This window comes from Rana temporaria, chromosome 2, assembly GCF_905171775.1.
Source record: "Rana temporaria chromosome 2, aRanTem1.1, whole genome shotgun sequence".
Lineage (NCBI taxonomy): Eukaryota > Metazoa > Chordata > Amphibia > Anura > Ranidae > Rana > Rana temporaria.
The window spans coordinates 507,235,474-507,254,948 of NC_053490.1; positions in this window are offsets into that span (position 1 = coordinate 507,235,474).

Genomic DNA, 19,475 nt, shown 5'->3' on the forward strand with positions numbered 1-19,475 from the left:
AACAGTTGTTCTTCCTGCAGCTGCACTTTTCTGGCACGAGTTAAGAAGCAGCAGTTACAGCAGTGCCAGTGTGTCGGCCTGACAAAAAACATTTTAATAGTTTGATATATGAGGAACGGACAGGTCATCATTATTATGTCATGGGTGGAGAAGGAGGGGGGGGGGTGTTGTCATAATCCCCCATTGTCTTCCAATAAGCTGTATAAGCCATTAGCCTTTGTGAGTAAGTGAACTCTTATCCGCGTTGCAAAACTTTTTTATGTAAACGGAATCATTTGCATTGGTATGTTCTGCAATGCCGAGCTGAGGCTGAGCCCTTTCATGGCTGCAAAAGTATGTAGAAACACATGGACATTGCAACGTGCCAGTTCTCCTATAAGGGGGATGTATGCGGATGGAGCTTAAAGAGACCCTGTCACTAGACCAATCATTTCAACCAAAGTGTTCCTATAAGATTATATTGCATGTGCATTTTATGTATTTTTTATGCATGTTAGTTACCTGTAAAAGCCTCCTTTGTGTCGACATCCAAAAGCCCCAAGGCTGCTGCTGGGCACCGCCATCTTGGATGTGAGGTCAGTAGCCCCAACACAGTCAGAACTGTCACTCCAGTGACACACTATGGGGCAAATCCACAGAGAGAGTACGCCGACGTATCTACTGATACGCTGGCGTACTTTCAAATTTCCTGCGTCGTATCTTTAGTTTGAATCCTCAAACCAAGATAGAACGGCATCTGGGTTAGATCCGACAGGCGTACGGCTTCGTACGCCTTTGGGTCTTAGATGCAATACTTCGGCGTCCGCTTGGTGGAGTTTGCCTCGTTTTCCACGTCTGGTATGCAAATTAGCTATTTCCGACGATCCACGAACGTACGAGCGGCCGTCACATTCTTTTACGTCGTCTCTAGGCGGCTTTTTCCAGTGTATAGATAAAGCTGATAGTTAGACTTGCCATGTTAAGTATGGCCGTCGTTCCAGCGTTTAATTTGATATTTTTTTTTTTTTTGCGTAAGTCGTCCGTGAATCGGGATGGACGTAATTCACGTCTATGTTAAAAAAATGACGTCCTAGCGACGTCATTTAGCGCAATGCACGGCGGGAAATTTAGGGACGGCGCATGCACAGTTCATTCGGCGCGGTGACGCGCTTCATTTAAATGAAACACGTCCCCTAATCGCCGATTTGAATTCCGCCGCCAGAGATAGACTACGCCGCCGTAACTTATGGCGCAAAATCTTTAAGGATTCGAAGATAACACAAGTAAGTTACGGCGGCGTAGCGTATCTCTGATACGCTGCGCCGGGGCAGATCTTTGTGGATCTGCCCCTGTATCTCTCGGGCACAACCTGTGGCCCAGGGGCTTCATGTGGCATTTGATATATGATGTGCATCCCTCGGACCAGGGGCGGACTGACCATTCGGGCACTCGGGCACCCCATTAGGGTTGCCAGCCTCAGTAAAACAAGGGACAGTATGTAAAAATCTGTGTTTTTTTTATATCTGTCCCTGAAATGTCCCTTACCGACATCTTTTTGGTCTAAAAATCCCTGCCTCTCTAGTACCTTTTCAGTGTGTGTATGTGTATGTGTATTCTGTGTGTATGTATACTGTATGTTTGTGTATACTGTCTGGCCCCATAATCTATTGCCTGGGGGCCCCATAATCTTCTATTGCCGGGGGCCCCATGAGTTGTCAGTCCGCCCCTACATTGGACCCAGTGGCGGTGCGTCCATAAATGGGGCAGGAGCGCCACCCCCCTCTCCTGTCACCTCTCTCTCTCACATAGATAGATTTACGCGTTGCATAAATCTATCTATGGTCGCCGCTGCAACCCCTATTCATGTGCCCGGCCCCTTGTCGGGCGGCGGGTATATGAATTACAGTAGCAGTTTTATTTGGAAGTGCCTGATTGGATCCATAGGCTCTAATAGGCTTCCTGATTAGACCTGCGGGCTCTAATAGGCTTCCAAAACTGTAAACAGCGGGCGCACTGCTGTGCGTTGGCTGATTACTCAGTGTTGTGTTAGAAAACCGAGTAAATCGCTTTCCGAACACTGACCCGCCTCTCAGCCAATCAGGTTCTCGGGTCTGGTTACCTGTCAGCTGATTGTCTGAAATGTCAGGCGTCCAACAACTATTGGACGCCTGACAGGAGGAGAAAACGGGAGGTGAGGACGTGGTGATAAGTTGTCCGGTCGAGAAGTGCCCGCAGGAGGCCTGACGCATTCGGCGCTCTATAAGTATTTATTCCAATCCAATCCAATCCAATCCTGAAGGACCCCGCTCGTCGCCGTCACCCGCTGCCCCACCAGGACAGGGTAAGTGCCGGGCAGACGGCGAGCGGGCGGGGGTCACACTGGCAGCATTTGGCACAGTGGCAGCATATGATGGGCACACTGGCAGCATTTGGCACAATGGCAGCATTTGATGGGCACCCTGGCAGCATTTGATGGGCACCCTGGCAGCATTTGATCGGCACAGTGGCTGCATTTGATGGGCACAGTGGCAGCCTTTGATTGGCAAAGTGGCTGCATTTGATGGGGACACAGTGGCAGCGTTTGATGGGCACAGTGGCAGCGTTTGATGGGCACAGTGTCAATTTGATGGCTCAGTGCCTGCGTTTGATTGCACAGTGGCTGCGTTTGATGGGCACAGTGGCAGCGTTTGATGGCACAGTGAGGCTGCAATTTATGATTTTTTTTTTTTCAGTTTATTTGCACCCCCAACCCCCCCGCCCCCAAAAAAAAATTTTTTTAGCACCAGCCGCCACATCTCGGACCACAGCAGTCTATAGTAGGAACACTGAATAGGGTAAAGCATTGATCTCTACTAGCGTCATGTAACAGTCACAAAGTAGCATGTCCACACTTTCTGACCATAATTACCTCTATTAAGTCTGCAGGTTCTGACAGTCCTCTTATGCCGCGTACACACGATCGGTTCGTGTGATGACAATGGTCTGATGGTAAGTAAAACGGGGGCTCGGGGGGGGGGGGGGGGGGCGGTGCTGTCAGATGTTTTTTTACCTTAATGCATAGGATGCATTAAGGTAAAAAAAACTTTTACCTTTACAACCCCTTTAATACTGTGTATTGCCCCCTTTAACATCAATGACAGCTTGAAGTCTTTTGTGGTATTTGTGGATGAGGCTCTTTATCTTCTCGGATGGTAAAGCTGCCCATTCCTCTTGGAAAAAAAGCCTCCAGTTCCTGTAAATTCTTGGGCTATCTTGCATGAACGGCACGTTTGAGATCTCCCCAGAGTACCCCATTTTCAGTGGGTCATACACTATTCATAGAATGAAAGATTCCACTTCTCAACCATGTATTTGTTTGTCTGTTATATGGATCCTGACCAGACCCCTTGGGATTAAGCACCCCATCACCCCCACCAGTACTTCTAATCAGTGTCTACCTGAGTTATAGGAGGAGTCCTTTTAGTTCTCCCATAAAGAGAAGTGTATTTTTCCCATGGTTGAGAAGTGGGACCTTTCATTCTATTAATATTGTAGAACCCACTGAAAATAGGATACTTTGACGCAGTCGTGGGCTTAAAGTGGAGGTTCACCCAGAAAACAAGTATATAACATTACATTCAGTATACCTCAAACATGTACAGTATTCCGTTTTTTTTTTTGGGGGGGGGGGTGTACATACGGTATTATCGGTATTTTCCTCCGGGCTTCCGGGTACTCACTCCCGCGGGACTGGGCGTTCCTGTGCAGTGCCGCAATGTCATCTGGGACTTCGCCCATATGATTGACATGCCTGAGAAAAACTCCCACCGGCGGATAAGGCGCGTCATGAATTTCCGAAAATAGCCGAACTGCGAGTCGGCTCTATACGGCGCCTGTGCACCGACTAGGAGCCGTGTAGCGCTGACTGCACAAGCGCCGTATAGACCCGACTCGCAGTTCGGCTATTTTCGGAAAGTCATGACGTGCCTTATCCGCCGGTGGGAGTTTTTCTCAGGCACGTCAATCATATGGGCGAAGTCCCAGATGACACAGGAACGCCCAGTCCCGCGGGAGTGAGTACCCGGAAGCCGGGAGGAAAATACCGATAATACCGTATGTACACCCCCCCAAAAAAAAACAGCATACTGTACATGTTTGAGGTATACTGAATGTAATGTTATATACTTGTTTTTTGGGTGAACGCCCGCTTTAAGCACTGTATGGCCATATGGTGTAACCAAATCCCCATATTTGCTTATTATGTTCAGGTGCTTTAAATAGCCTTGTAGGATTTAAATGACATTTTTGTATGTGTGCACTATAATCTTTTGTTCAACTCTAGGAGATAGTGTCTTAAAAGGGCTCTGCCTGACCCAAAATGACTGCTAGTCACATGGGGCCGCAGCATCCAATTGGATAGCTCCCCCAGTGACCGAGGAAACCATAGAGGAACCATGTGCCTCTTGCCTTCCTCTTCAACTGCAGACAAGCGCCACCTGCAGTGGAGAATGTAGACTGCACCTGCCTACAAGGAGCCTGGACCATCTCACAGTAACACCCTACGCAGCAGGCCTGGAAAAGATGCTTCTAGAAGTTTTCTCCCAAATATTTATCCTCTTCCCCAGCTCACAAAACCATCAGTGATTGGCTGCAAAGGAGAGGAAGGTGATACTTAATAACTACAGCATAGTAGAAGTCCTATAGTGAAGCCAGCTCTGCCAAATTCTTATCAAATTTCTTTCTTTGTTCAATATTTTTATTGATGTAAATTTCAGGGATAACAGAAGTAACATTTCTTTCTATGACTGCTTATTTTACTAAGGGGTATAATTGTGATTTCAGCAGTTAAAACTGTAGCTTCAGCAGACATCCAGTCCTTGTCCGAGCTTGATAAAGGCTAATACTTAACAGGAAGGAAATATTTCTATTGGCTGTATTGTAGAAACAACTTGAAAAAGCTCTGGTTTGGGGTCAGGGGAGAGACAGGCCCATGTTATCGTTCAGGAATTTTAACACCTGTGGGCAAAAGACATGTGCTGAAGGACATTTCCAAAACATGCTGTATGAACAAAATCTCCTTTTTATATATATCCCCTATATTTTCTTTTGTAGAAACTTGATTTTAAACAACATTTTGTTAAATGTGCATAAAGCTTAACTTATTATGGAATAATACTGTCCAACCAAGGGGGTGCCCTACTACTGTCCAACCAATGGGGCAACACTCTTCATGGGGTTTTGAAAACCTACCGCTATTCTTGATCCAGGTTTGCCTTCTAGTCATGTTTATTTAGGCCATGGATGCAGTGGCTTAAAGCTGGGTTCCAACCACAATTAGCATTTTTAAAACTTATGTCCTTTCATCATGCGTTTTTATAATTTAAATCCGGTCACTTACTATTTTACAATCCCCTTCCCACCCCCCATCTAGTAATATACTTTATTGGGTAAATAGTGTAATAGAACAATATAACCATGATTGATGTAATTATATCATGCACAAGCCTATCATTAAGGAATCCCCTTTCTGTATGTGATTTCCTACAGCCTGGAAATTAATTGGTAAGGGGTTTTAAGGACAATGCTCCAAGTTTATGAGTTAATTTACATTAAGCTAACCATGGCTTACCATATGTATCTGAAAGCTTTAATACATAGATTCCTTTTAATGGTTTCTTAAAAGACACCTGGATCATATTATTTCATAGCAAGCCGTTAACATGTCATCAGTACACTCATCATTTCTGCTTTCCCTGGGTCCACTTTCAATCATCAGAACAGCATATTACAACTATGCCAGTGACTGGTAACAACTCATGAGCCTAACATTACAAGGTGTACTTTGATAAATGGCAAGATCTACTATTGCGGCACCAGAACAACATAGTTAAGAGGCGCCGGGGCTTTAAAAAATGTAGGAAAACTTCAAACAAGCTCATTGGTTCTGGTTCTTGGTTCTCTCGGTGGGTGGAATATAATAAGGAATTCCAAATCAATAGAATTAAAAAGTCCAAAGTGCTTTTAATGGTTCATAATTTGACAATATAAAACATCCAACATGTTTCAGGTGGCAAAAAAACTCCCTCTTCATCGGGGCTAAAAATGAGAATAGAACTTGAATGGATTCAAAGAAACCAGGGACCATACAGATCTATATTGGATCTGATCTATGCTCTATGCTCTATGCTCATATTAATGTATTCAGTGGCAATAACTGTATCTTGTTTCGTCGGAGTCCATTCAAGTTCAATTCTTGTCTTTTGGCAGCTGAAACGTGTTGGTTGTTTTTATATAGTCAAATTATAAACAATTAAAGACATCAGGAACCCCTTCATCTTTTGGTTTTGCATTCCTTTCTGCAGTCCTATGGTTTGAGTTTCTTCTGCAGCAAAACCCCTTTAGCTAGTGCGGTGCAGAGTTCAGCATTACACAGGTGTAACGGTCACCACCATTTACGACCTTCCATCAACCCACGACAGCTTATCCGACACACAGACAAACCAGCAGGCACGATCCATATCAATTCCCCAGAAAATGAGACTGACCGCTCTATTCTCTGCTTCAAAATGTATGAACACTTTTAATGGTTATCTCTCAAGTTTATATACAGTTTTCAAGGCATGTTTCAGTGATCACAGGAACAATCAAACTCTCAACCCACCCATCACACCCTGGGGGGGCTTCAATACACCTTCAGATGGCTAATTGCTAAACATTCCATACTTATCGGCCCCGGTCTATAATTAACATGACCTAATCACTGCAGCTGAGAAGTCACATTACTTCATTAACAGAATTCAACAAAACACCATCACACAATGAATTCCCCGCAATCCACATCTTTAGACAGACGTTCTGTCTCCGCATACAGCTTGACAAGTTCCATTCCACACACAAAACAGTATTTAGCATACATACAGTAATGAGAAGATCCTGGACAAGACTCAATTAGCATGTCAACAGTCTACACAGATGAGTCATAGAATAAACCAACACTTTGCAATATCTCCTGCAATATGAGCTATCAGTAATGTCCCCTGTCCTGTAATTTAGGATATAATTTCTCAGTCACCCTATGGCCCTATCGGACATAAGGTGACCCTAGACATAAGACTCCTTGGTGACGCCGGTACAGGAGTACCCCTCATCCTTCCAAAGTCTCTGTTTGTCACGGGTCATTCCGTTACAACAGGCATACAAGGTTGTGCACCCCAATCATATCCAATACTCTCCTTCTATTTGACATCTGTGTGCCTTGCAGGGTGCTTTGTTGCCATTTTTGCATGCATGCTTCCAGATGATTGTCTGCACACTGCAAATGTAACACAGCCCCTAAGCCTAGAGCTGGCAAGTCTACCTTGTGTAATGCACTTGGCACATTTTGTTTATTTTATGCGCGTATTTATCACAAGCACTAACACTACATAGGTGATTTGCTTTTTATTACTCACAGAGACAGAAGGTGCAGGTTTTTTGTGGCCAGTCTTGATGTCAGGAACAGGATCTGGGTCATTTGAGTCTTTTTCCTCTTTAAATTAAGAGGGGAGAGCCCTCACAAAGTACTTGGAGGACCGGCTTCATCAGGTCCCTAGGGCGTGGGGTCAACCTGGCTTTAGGTCTAGGTGGACCAGACTATCTTGCCCCTGTCAGGAGTCTTGCGCCCTGAAGGATTCAGGGGTTGAGGCCCTTCGAAATTGGAGGTTGCGCCTTTACTATATTCTTGTGCACTTTTTTTTGTCTGTGGTTCACTTTTGTGGTGCAGAGCATTGTTACCACAGCAAATTAATATTCGCTATTGAAACACTGATCCTCAATCCAGCCAATCAAAAGCAGGTCTGGGACCCGTTTTCCTATTGGCCGAGTCCCAATTGGCTGGCGAGGAGGAGGGAGGAAACGCAAGCCGCTGCAAGACCGTGGAGGGCAGGGGAAGGGAAAGCCGCCATCGCCGAAAAGCAAGGGAAGCCGCCGATGATGTGTGGGAGAAGCGGTGCTCACCATAGATGGGGTAAGTGATCAGACCCACGCGACCGACCGCCGACCGGGGGTAGTACTGTTTGCCGCCCCCCCAAAAAATGGACCACCGGCCGCCACTGATGGCAAGCCCTCCTCCTGCCTCCAAGCTAATTGATTAAAAAAAGATTGAGAATGTCCCGTTCCTTTGTGACTGGCCCCTAGGGGTTTGGTTCTGAGGAAGAGGCCATGGCCCTCAAAACCTGTAAGCCATTTTGATCCATAGTAATGTCCTCCCAAGCTCAGGAGCAAGTGGAGTGGACGAATCGACTCTGTAACTTTAAGTCCTGTGTCAAATTTCTTTGTGAGTAGAAACATTTGCAAATTTTTTCGAACAAATGGCGTTAGAGATAATGCACTAAGCCGGTGCGTCCTCACTTTTTTGTGTTTTTTTCCATTAGCTTTGGGACATCCTCATTCCAGAGTTGGCAGCAAGGTGTTATACATCTCAAGTTGAGTAGCAAGTGCTGGTATTGGACCACCACACTCACGTGCAGGAGATTTGATGTTTCATATTGCACTGTATTTTAAGCTGGGTATACACTAGTAGAATTTTGTTCAAATTTTTTACTGTAAGAACGTTTGCTTGTTTTGTCTATTTATTAGTGGGGTCAAATCGACGTTCATTTTCGATCGCAATGAAAAGGATATCAAAGGAGCAGGATGAAAAATTCTTCTCGAATGTACGAATTTCTAACAGGGAGTGTGTTTTTTGTTTGGTAAAGCTCCATCATTCCAAAATCGAATGTCGAAAGTAGTTGAAATGTTCAACAACTTTCGAACAACATCCAAATTTTCATATAAATTGTTTATTTTTTATTTTTAGCAATGTGTACCCAGGTTTATGGGCATCTAAAATCACATGCAATCTGTTGCTTGCTTTAGACTTTCACACTAAGGCAGTTTTCAGGCATTTTAGCGCTAGAAATAGCCTCTGAAAAGCACCTGAAAACTGCCTACCCATTCATTGCAATGAGTATTTATACACTCGGGCGGTGCGCTTGCGGGACATTAGAAAAAGTCCTAAAAGCATATAAATGCCCTCCCAAAACGCCCCTGCCCATTGAAATGAATGAGCAGCGCTTCCAAAGCACCCTAAAATAAGGTGACCAGATTTTTAAAATGAAAACCGGGGACATTATTTTTTACTAGTAATGGCGGCAATAAGTGACTCAATCCCTGTCGCCACTGCTGCACCACCTCACAGCCTGTCAAGTCTTACTCTCCAGGTCCCGGTTACTACTGGGTGGGGAGCGGAGGAAGGTAACAAAGGAAAGCCAAGGAGATAAGCAGGCAGGCGGTTGGCCGGGACTTGAGCCAAGGCAGAAGAACATGCGAGCGGAGCTGAATGGGCATGCACCCGAAACTGAAGAGAAATTCCCTCCGCTCCGACCAGCACATGATCATCAGAAAGGGGCACAAATAATGGAAAAAAAACACCCCCCTAAGCTAGCGGCGGAGCGGGGGGGAGTGAAATTCAGATTTTATTTTTTTTTTGCACTGACTGTCTTTGAAATTGCCCCAGCCCCTGTTCAAATCCAATCCGGGGACAAAACCGGGGACAGACTTGGTCCGGGGACAGTGTCCTCAATCCAGGGACTGTCCCCTGAAACTGGGGATGTCTGGTCACCCTACCCTAAAAGCAATTCGAAAGCTTTGCAAAATGTTTTTTTTTTTTTTTAAGGTCACGTTATCGCATGACCTTAAAAAACCTGCCCTGCTAGCGCCAGAAAAGCGCTGCTAAAATGCCGCTAAATCACCACAAAAACGACCGGCACTTTAGCACTGTTTTAGCGGGACTTGTGTAAAAGGGGTCTTACAACTCTTGCAACACATTGCTTTTAATTTGGTAAAGTTCACAGGTGATTTTTAGTTGTATGATCACACGTAAAGCAGTGATCCTAGAGTAACACAATACTCCAAATTTGCTCCTTTTGCAGGTAGTATCCCCTTTAAGTAGAAAACGGCAATTAATTGTCATCATTGCCACACAATGTGGTTTCAGTATTAGAAAATTACCATAAAATTGTTTAAAAATGTATTAAGGTTTTCGTTTCACATTCCTTGCACCTCTGCCGATGCTTCACAGGTACAAGCCAGGATTAGACTAGGTTCACATTAGCTCTGAAAAGCGATCCTCGTGGATCTTTTCTAGTAAAAGTAAAAAGATAAAGAGAGTAAGCGTAGTCAAAACATAGCCAGAGTTCAGGAACCGGATCGGATAGTCAGCCAAGCCAAAAGTCGAAGAGACAGAGAAGAACGTGTAGAACAGCAAGTGGGATCAGGAGTCAGAAGGGACGTCAGCCAAGCAAGTCTTTAACAGGAATGCAGGAGATAGTCTCTGTGATGTTGACCAAGGCGAAGGCTTAAAGCGGGGGTTCACCCCAAAAAAATGTTTTAACATTACATTCAGCCGAGTTGTCAGAATGACAATCGGCTGTTTTTTTATTTTATCCCCGTACATACCGTATTTTCACCACCGCTTCCGGGTATGTCTTCTGCGGGACTAGGCATTCCTAATTGATTGACAGGCTTCCGACCGTCGCATACTGCGCGTCACAAGTTGCCGAAAGAAGCCGAACGTCGGTGCACAGGCGCCGTATAGAGCCGACTCACAGTCCGGCTTCTTTCGGCAACTCGTGACGCGCTGTATGCGACGGTCGGAAGCCTGTCAATCAATTAGGAACGCCCAGTCCCGCAGAAGACATACTCGGAAGTGGCGGTATGTACGGGGCTAAAATAAATAAAACACAGCCGATTGTCATTCTGACAACTCGGCTGAATGTAATGTTAAAACATTTTTTTTGGGTGAACCCCCGCTTTAAAGCGGGGGTTCACCCTTAGAGGGCACTTTTCCCCCTTAGATTCCTGCTCGTTTTTACTAGGGGAATCGGCTATTTATTTTAAAATATGTGCAGTACTTACCCGTTTACGAGATGCATCCTCTCCGTCGCTTCCGGGTATGGGCTTCGGGAATGGGCGTTCCTTCTTGATTGACAGTCTTCCGAGAGGCTTCCGACGGTCGCATCCATCGCGTCACGATTTTCCGAAAGAAGCCGAACGTCGGTGCGCAGGCGCAGTATAGAGCCGCACCGACGTTCGGCTTCTTTCGGCTACGAGTGACGCGATGGATGCGACCGTCGGAAGCCTCTCGGAAGGCTGTCAATCAAGAAGGAACGCCCGCTCCCGAAGACCCATACCCGGAAGCGACGGAAGAAGATGCAGCTCGAAAACGGGTAAGTACAGCTCATATTTTACTACAAATAGCCGATTCCCCTAGACCGAACGAGCAGGAACCTTATGGGAGAAAAAAAAAAATTTCATAAATGGGTGAACTCCCGCTTTAAGTAGGCAGGACTGAAGAGCAGTATCATCAACAGGTGAGTCAATGTGGAGAGATAGGAGCTGGCAATTAGCCGACAGCTGAGCGGGCAGCTCAGAGAAGGAAGGGCTGAGCCCAGCCCTGACTCCAGCCGAGTTGCGGGCGGTATTACCGTGCTTTCCCATTGATTTCAATGGGAAGGCGCGGTATAGGAGCAGTGAACACACCGCTCCTATACCGCGGTAAAGATGCGGCTAGCAGGACTTTTGGAGCGCTCCTGCTAGCGCATCGCTTCAATGTGAAAGCCTTCGGGCTTTCACATTGAACACTACAGGGCAGGTTTTTTCATGCGGTATAGCAGCGCTATTTTTAGCGCTGTACCGCATGAAAAATGCCTCAATGTGAAAGGGGCCTTACTGAAAAAAGGTTGAGAAACACTGCTCTTGAACAAGGGTCTCCAAACTGCGGCCCAAGGGCCGGATGCAGCCCGTTGCTTGCCTTTATCCGGCCCTTAGGGCAGTATCCCTCCTACTGATACAAGACCCTATTCTGCTATCTGACACCGACAATGGAGCACCATTTCTCCCACTGACACCACTAATGGGGCACTATTCCTCCCTATGATACCAGCAATGGGGCGGAACTATTCCTCCCCCTAATACCAGATGTTTACTCCAACTAATGCCAAGAAAATTTCCACTCCCGCCGGCCAAAGTCCGGCCTTCCAAGAGACTGAAGGACAATAAGCCCTTTGTTTAGAATGTTTGGAGACCCCTGCTCTAGAACATGGGTGCCCAACCTGCAACCCTCCTTGCAAAACTACAAGTCTCATCGTGGCCTCTGCCTTTGGGATACATGCTTGCAACTGTTAGCCTTGCAATGACTCAAGGGACTTTTAATTCGGCAACAGCTGGAGGGCCACAGGTTGGACACCCACACTTTTAAGGAAGCGTTACTCTACCAACATGTGAAATTTGAACTAACAAATGTTAGTTCACTTTTGCAAGACTTTCGTTACAGCCCTCGTATATGGCTAGCATTCAACTGTGTTTGGAAATAAAGCCTTCTATGAAATCAGGGAGCGCAATGACCTGCATTCTCTTCACCTCAGATGAAGAACTGTTCAGATGATGAGAATACCAGCCACAGCAGCGACTTGGAGATCAGAGTCAGTTGTCTGTTTTCTCGTGTCTATTACATTACACAATTTTCACGTTTGACTGGAGCGCACCTTTTAAACCTTTACATTTTACCTTGAGTGGTCTCCCACAACTTAGGAAGGAGCGTGTCGGTCGGTTTGTCTTGTTCTTTTTTTTTCTAAGAGTTGTGTTTACCTAATTAAGAGCTTTTCAGTAGTCCCCAGCTAGCTAATTGTGTCATTTGCGGCAGTTTTGACATGGAGAACAACTTGTGTCTGGGCTATGAAGTTGCCCGTTAGTTAAGCCCAGTGGGTTTAGCCTCAGGAGAGCTGGCTGAAGGCTTGTGCAGTTTGTATAGCACAAAGTAGAATAATTGGTCCCTAGAGATTCAGCCTGCTCATCTGCCAATAGGGATTGTTTTTTTTTTTTTTTAATCTTTTTTTTTTTTGTGTTTAAATAAAAAGCCAGGCTGCCATGACTCCGCCGCTGTGTATTAACTTGTGGCTTGTGTGCACACCGCCTCGTGCTAGAGATTAGATAACCAAGTGATTCTTACAGCTGTCCTCTTAGCAGTTAGCGAAACTGCTGCCAGCTTGCAAACTGACAGCCCTTAATGACTGCTAAGCATTGCTAAGCTTTGTGATAGCCGCACCAATTACCAATGCACTCTAGCAGAAACATGCAGCCGAGGGTGAAGGACTGCACTATTGGTGAAGCCTTTATTCATTTCTTTTTTTGTTCCACATGATCAGCCTGGGCTCCATTTGGTAATACCAAATGGAATGGCCACAGAGCTTATTTTTGTAAGATTTTTTACTTTTTTTTTCATTTAAAAAATATATTATAGTTTTGTGTTGAGGTTAATGGGATGATTTACCCATCAGCTTCTTTTTTAGGCTTCCCAACTTTGGTGCACTGTTGCAGTCTCTACAAAACTAAACGTTCAAAAAAAAAATTACGTACAATTAACTAGATTCAGTTAGGCCCCGTACACACGAGAGGATTATCCGCTGGAAACGGTCCTCCGGACCGTTCCCGCGGATAAATCCTCTGGCGGATTTTGATCTGATGGTTGTACTAACCATCAGATCGAAATCCGCGCGGAATCCATCCGCGGTGACGTGTGCGCGATGCTGGAAGGTAAAGACTTCCCACGCATGCGTCGAATCATTATGACGCATGCGAGGGAGGGGATCGGACGGATTGATTCAGTGAGTCTGTACAGACCACTGGATCAATCCGCTGGACAGGATTCCAGCGGATAGATTTCTTAGCATGCTAAGAAATTTTTATCCGCTGGAAATCCATCGGCCTGAAAAATATCCGCGGAAAAATTTCCGCTGGGCCATACACACCACAGGATCTATCCGCTGGAACTGATCCGCGGATAAATACCAGCGGATAGATCCTCTCGTGTGTACGGGGCCTAAGAGTTAGGCCGGAGTATCAGTAGATACGCCGACCTAACTCGGAATCTGCACCAACCTAAGTTTAAGTGTATTCTAAAACTGAGATACACTTAAACCTATCTAAGATACGACGGCTTGCGCCGTCCTATCTTAGGGTGCAATATTTAGGCTGGCCGCTAGGTGGCGCTCCCATTGCGTTCGGCGTAGAATATGTAAATCACTAGATACGCCTATTCACGAACGTACGTCCGCCTGTCGCAGTAAAGATACGCCGTTTCCGTAAGAGATAGGCCGCCTAAAGATAAACATGCCCTCTAGGTGGCGTAGCCAATGTTAAGTATGGCCGTCGTTCCCGCGTGGAAATTTTAAAATTTTACGCCGTTTGCGTAAGTCGTCCGTGAATAGGGCTGGACTTAATTTACGTCCACGTCGAAACCAATACGTCCTTGCGGCGTACTTTGCCGCAATGCACACTGGGATATGTACACGGACAGCACATGCGCCATTCGTAAAAAACATCAATCACGTCAGGTCACCCCCCCATTAACATAAAACACGCCCCCTCAGCATAATTTGAATTAGGTGCGCTCACGCCCGCCGCATTTACACTACACCGCCGTAACTTAGCAGGCAAGTACTTTGTGAATACAGTACTTGCCTAGCTAACTTACGACGGCGTAGTGTAAATACGATACACTACGCCGCCGCAAAGATGCGGCGGGATACTTGAATCCAGCTAAAAGTAAATAAAACCATAGAAGTATAGCAAGGAGCACCAGACCAAAACCAGATCAAACAGTCCAAGATAAAATAAATAAATAAAGGTATTTTATTTGTTTTCAAACAAACAACACCACACGAAAAAAAGGGTACATAACCTTCAGATGACAATAATATAGACATAAGGACATCATACCCAAAAAGTAAACAATAATTACCAGAAAACACAAGTAACACAGTAACAAAACAGCTGGTGACTAGGGCATTTTTGAGAAAGAAATCTATCGCTCCAATTCAAAAAATGCAGAATAATTCAACATAAAGGAGGATATGACACAGGGCACAAATCTGTAAATGTATGGAGGTGTATCTCCCAGTCTTGTTAAACGTTAATGTCCCCCAAGACCTTAGAAGTCTCCGACCATATTTTATCAAGTTTTTTTGTACAACCTCTGGCAGGGCCGGCAGTGGGTGCAGGAGCAGCGCCGCGGCAGCAGGGGGGTGAAAAAATCCTGTCGTCCTGGTGTCCTGCCGAAAAAGGTCCGGCGGATAAGGACCCCCTGTACTGCGCAGGTGCAGTACGGAGCTGCGGAAAATAGCCGAAGATGTAGCGCTGAAAATCAGCTCTACACGGCGCCTGCACAATGACTATGACACATGCCGCAGGCTCCTGATGCTAGTGCTACTCTGCAAGGGGCGTGGGTGATTTTAGCAATACAGTACACGTCCTAGCGGGGCATGTTAAAACAAATAGAGGGCGAGTTTTGCAATGTTGATGGGCGGATTTGCACAAACTATTTAACTCACAAAAGAGGCGGTATTTTAAATTGATGGACAGAGTAGTTAAATGTTGATGGCCAATTTCAATACTTGTTTATGACTTAACCCCATTGAAAAACCTGCCCATCAACATGGCAAAACCCGCCCTCCATTTGTTTTAACACACCCCGCTAAGACGTGTACTTGCTAAATTCACCCCCGCCCCTTGCAGAGTAGCACTAGCATTGGGAGCGTGCGGCATGTGTCATAGTCATTGCGCAGGCGCCTTGTAGAGCTGACTCTAAGCTCTACATCTGCAGCTTTTTTTTGGCGGCTCCTTTGAGGTTCGTACTGCGCAAGCCCTCTATGTGATGGTGTATGGGTGTGTGTGTGGGGGGGGGGGGGGGGGGGGGCATTGAAGGACCAGGCCTTGGGGCGGCAAAGGGAGTAAATCTGGGCCAGAGTATAGGTCAGTTTATACATGGGCAGTGCTTGATTGACCAAGTCTACCCACATCTGTAAAGTGAGAGGCCTTCCAGGTGGCACCTAACTCTTCCGGGTCTCCAAGGAGAAACCTGGCAGGGATACATATATTGGGCAAAGCTAGTCTTTCATCAGGGTTCTGCACAGGATTAAACTTGGATGGTTTCTGAGAAAACAGTGACTTCACAGATCTACAGTATGTTAGAACTAATATTGAACGCTCCTCATAGAGTAGCAATTTGACAGCAGTTGCTGAATAGCCTCCATTGTAGCTTTCAAGTTGTTGCTCCACAAGGAAAGTTAGTACTGGTCTGTAAAGTCACAGGCCCGGATTCAGATAGAGATACGACGGCGTATCTCCTGATACGCCGTCGTATCTCTGAGTTCCGACGGTCGGATCTATGCGACTGATTCATAGAATTAGGTTCCGCATAGATCTCCCTAAGATCCGACAGGTGTAATTGACTTTCCCCGTCGAATCTTAGGCTGCAATCTCCCGCTGGCCGCTAGGTGGCGTTTCGTTTTTTTTTACAAATATGCAAATGCGGAGTTCCGCTGATTCAGAAACGAACGCCCGCCCGTCGCTGATTTTTTACGTCGCTTGCGTTTCGGCTTTTTCCGGCGTATAGTTACCCCTGCTATGTGAGGGGTATCCTATGTTAAGTATGGCCGTCGTTCCCGCGCTGAGTTTTGAATTTTTCCGTCGTTTGCGCAAGTCGATTCAAAATACGGCCGGACGCAAGTTACGCTCACGCCGAAACCAATGACGTCCTAGCAACGTCATTTGGAGCAATGCACACTGGGAAAAATCGCGGACGGCGCATGCGCTGTTGGATCGGCGCGGGGACGCGCCTGATTAAATTGTAGACGCCCCCTAGCCGCGGAATTTGAATTCCGCCGGGGGATTTACGATACGCCGCCGCAAGTTTTGAGGTAAGTGCTTTCTGAATACAGCACTAGCCTCAAAAACTTGCGCCGGCGGATCGTAAATCAGATAGATTACGCCGGGAAAAAAAATGGTTCCGGTAGCGAAAGGGTCAAAGTGGTTACACAAATGTGTGAATGGCGCCAAAGAGAGATATAAAAGTGAGATATGGAGGGGAGGAGAAGAAGAGACTCGGCTTTAAAATACATAAATGATGTCTGAAAACCGCACTGCTTACATGTATTCAGACTTAACTGAGATCTTAAGAAAACGGCATGTTGTAAGTTTTGCTCAGTACGAAATCCTGCGTCTGTTTTTTTGGAATTTGTCACGTGTAGTTATCTACAAGACATAAGATGGCGAAGAGAAGTGATTGGCTTTGCTGCTCTCATTCCCCTTGTTCATCGCACACCATCAGCTGCTTTTTGATTTCATGACTCATTGGAAAGGGACAAACATGTTGACGTTCCATCGGCTCCATTTGTTGCGCATCGTGACATGACAAAGCAGCTGATTGGACTTGGTGCCAACAGGCTTCCTGAACACAAATGTCGGAGCAGGCCTGTATCGGCTAATCGCTGGACAGCTCGGAGTTCTGTGCCAGACATTACACACTGGTGTGTTAATGTGTAGAAGCTTAGGCGCCAGGGCTTAATAGATACTTGTAGCTTCACAATCCACACGTTCATTTACAGAAGGCATCTTGTGGGAGGGGTGGGGGGGGGGGGGCAGGTGATGATATTTTTTTAGTTAGTGTTCATATTTTATCCATTATTGCCTTGCTCTCGTCACATTTTAAAAAACTATGTTTCATTTACATATTGGCAGGTTTTCTCTGTAGTGGCGGTCTGCCAGGCAATGTAATCAGTAAACTTGCTAAATGACCATCGTGAGAGAATACGTTAAATGATAAACCATCTGTAGAGTGTATTGTTTCTTGGGTTGTATGTGACCTGCCAGGTGACATACCCATTTTCAATGAACCGCTATGTACAGAGATGTCCATAGGATTGTACTATATAAAATGCAACATTTGATGGGGTAGAAAGCAGAGAAGACGACCAATCAAATGAGTGAGCACCAGCTGTCCTCGTGTACACATAAACAGTGTGTAATTAGAAACAAAGTGTTAGTATTTATTTATTTTTTGGGACCTAGTGTTATTTTCCAGGAGGGCTGCAATATAAGCCCTACCCTGAAAATAAGCCCTAGTTTAAAATGCTTGTAAAATCCTATAATCCACTCTAGTGCAGTATTATATAATGTACAATGTGTGTGTTTCTGTAATATAATTGCGGTGAAGAGAGCTCCGGCGGGCAGGGCAGCCATCAGATTTTTTGGAGCCCCTTACACAGCTTTAGGCCTGGGCCACCCAGGCTGACCACTGACTTTCCCTAGAGCCCGATCCCCTTCACAGCCCCCTTCCTTGCACTCCAGTCCTTTCACAGCTTTCCTTCTTTGCACCTCTGTCACAGCCCCCCTCTTTGCACCTCGGTCCCCATTCACAGCCCCCCTTCTTTGCACCTGTGTCCCCTTCACAGCCCCCCTTCTTTGCATCTCAGTCCCCTTTCTTATTCCTTCATCCCTTGTACAGCCTCCCCTTCTTTGCACCTTCACCCCCCTCATTCTTTGCACCTCCTTCCCTTCACAACCCCCCCTACTTTTCACATCATTCCCATTCACAGCCCCTCTCTTTGTACCTCTGTCCCCTTCACAGCCCCCCCTTCCTGTACCTCCATCTACTTTACAGCCACCCCTCTTTGTACCTCTGCCCCCTTTACAGCCCCCCTTCCTTGCACCTCCATCCCCTTCACAGCCCCCCCTCTTTGTACCTCTGTCCCCTTCAAAGCCCCCCTCTTTGAACCTCCATCCCCTTCACAGCCCCCCCCCTTTGCACCTCCATCCCCTTCACAGCCCCCCTTCCTTGCACCTCTATCTCCTTCACAGCCCCCTTCTTTGCATCTCCGCCCCTTTCACAGCCCCCCTTCTTGCACGTCCATCCCCTTCACAGCCCCCCTCTTTGCACCCCAGTCTCCTTTATGTGAATGCCCCTCCCTTACTAATCCTACCATACACAGCAAGTAGTAGGGAGAATACACGGCATGTCCAGACAGGGGGCGGGAGCTGCCTTTTTTTATGTTAAGAGGCAGACGATAGGTTGCTAGGACCGCCCACAACAAATCACCTGCCTCATAACATGAAAAGATGTGTATCCTCCCTACTACCTGCTATGTAAGATTGAATGCGGGGGGCAGCGGCGGGGAGGGGGGAAGGAAGGATAATACAACCCAGGCTGCTAAGTGGCGGAGCCGCGGTCCAAAGAGGACTGTCATTCATTGTCCGTGGTCCGTCATTCAGGGAAGCCAGCAGAAAAAGTATCAGTGAGGTCCATGGACAGAAGCAGCTCTCATGGGGCCCCTGAGCAGTCCCCAAATGAGCCCGGCCCCATCAGGATGCTGGGGCCCCATACGTTTGTGGGCTGTCTCCCCCCTGATGGTGGCCCTGCCGGCGGGTCACAGAAGCGCAGATCGGCTATATAACGAAGGTATTTGGCACAATTATATTACAGAAACACACACATTGTACAATATATAATACTGTAATAGAGTGGATTATAGGATTTTACAAGCATTTTAACTCAGTTCACACTGGGGATTCCTGTCAGGCAGGGAGAGAGAGGGGGAGAGAAAACAGCTCATTACATGGTAAGACCTACCCTGAAAATAAGCCCTACTGTGTCTTTTGTTGCC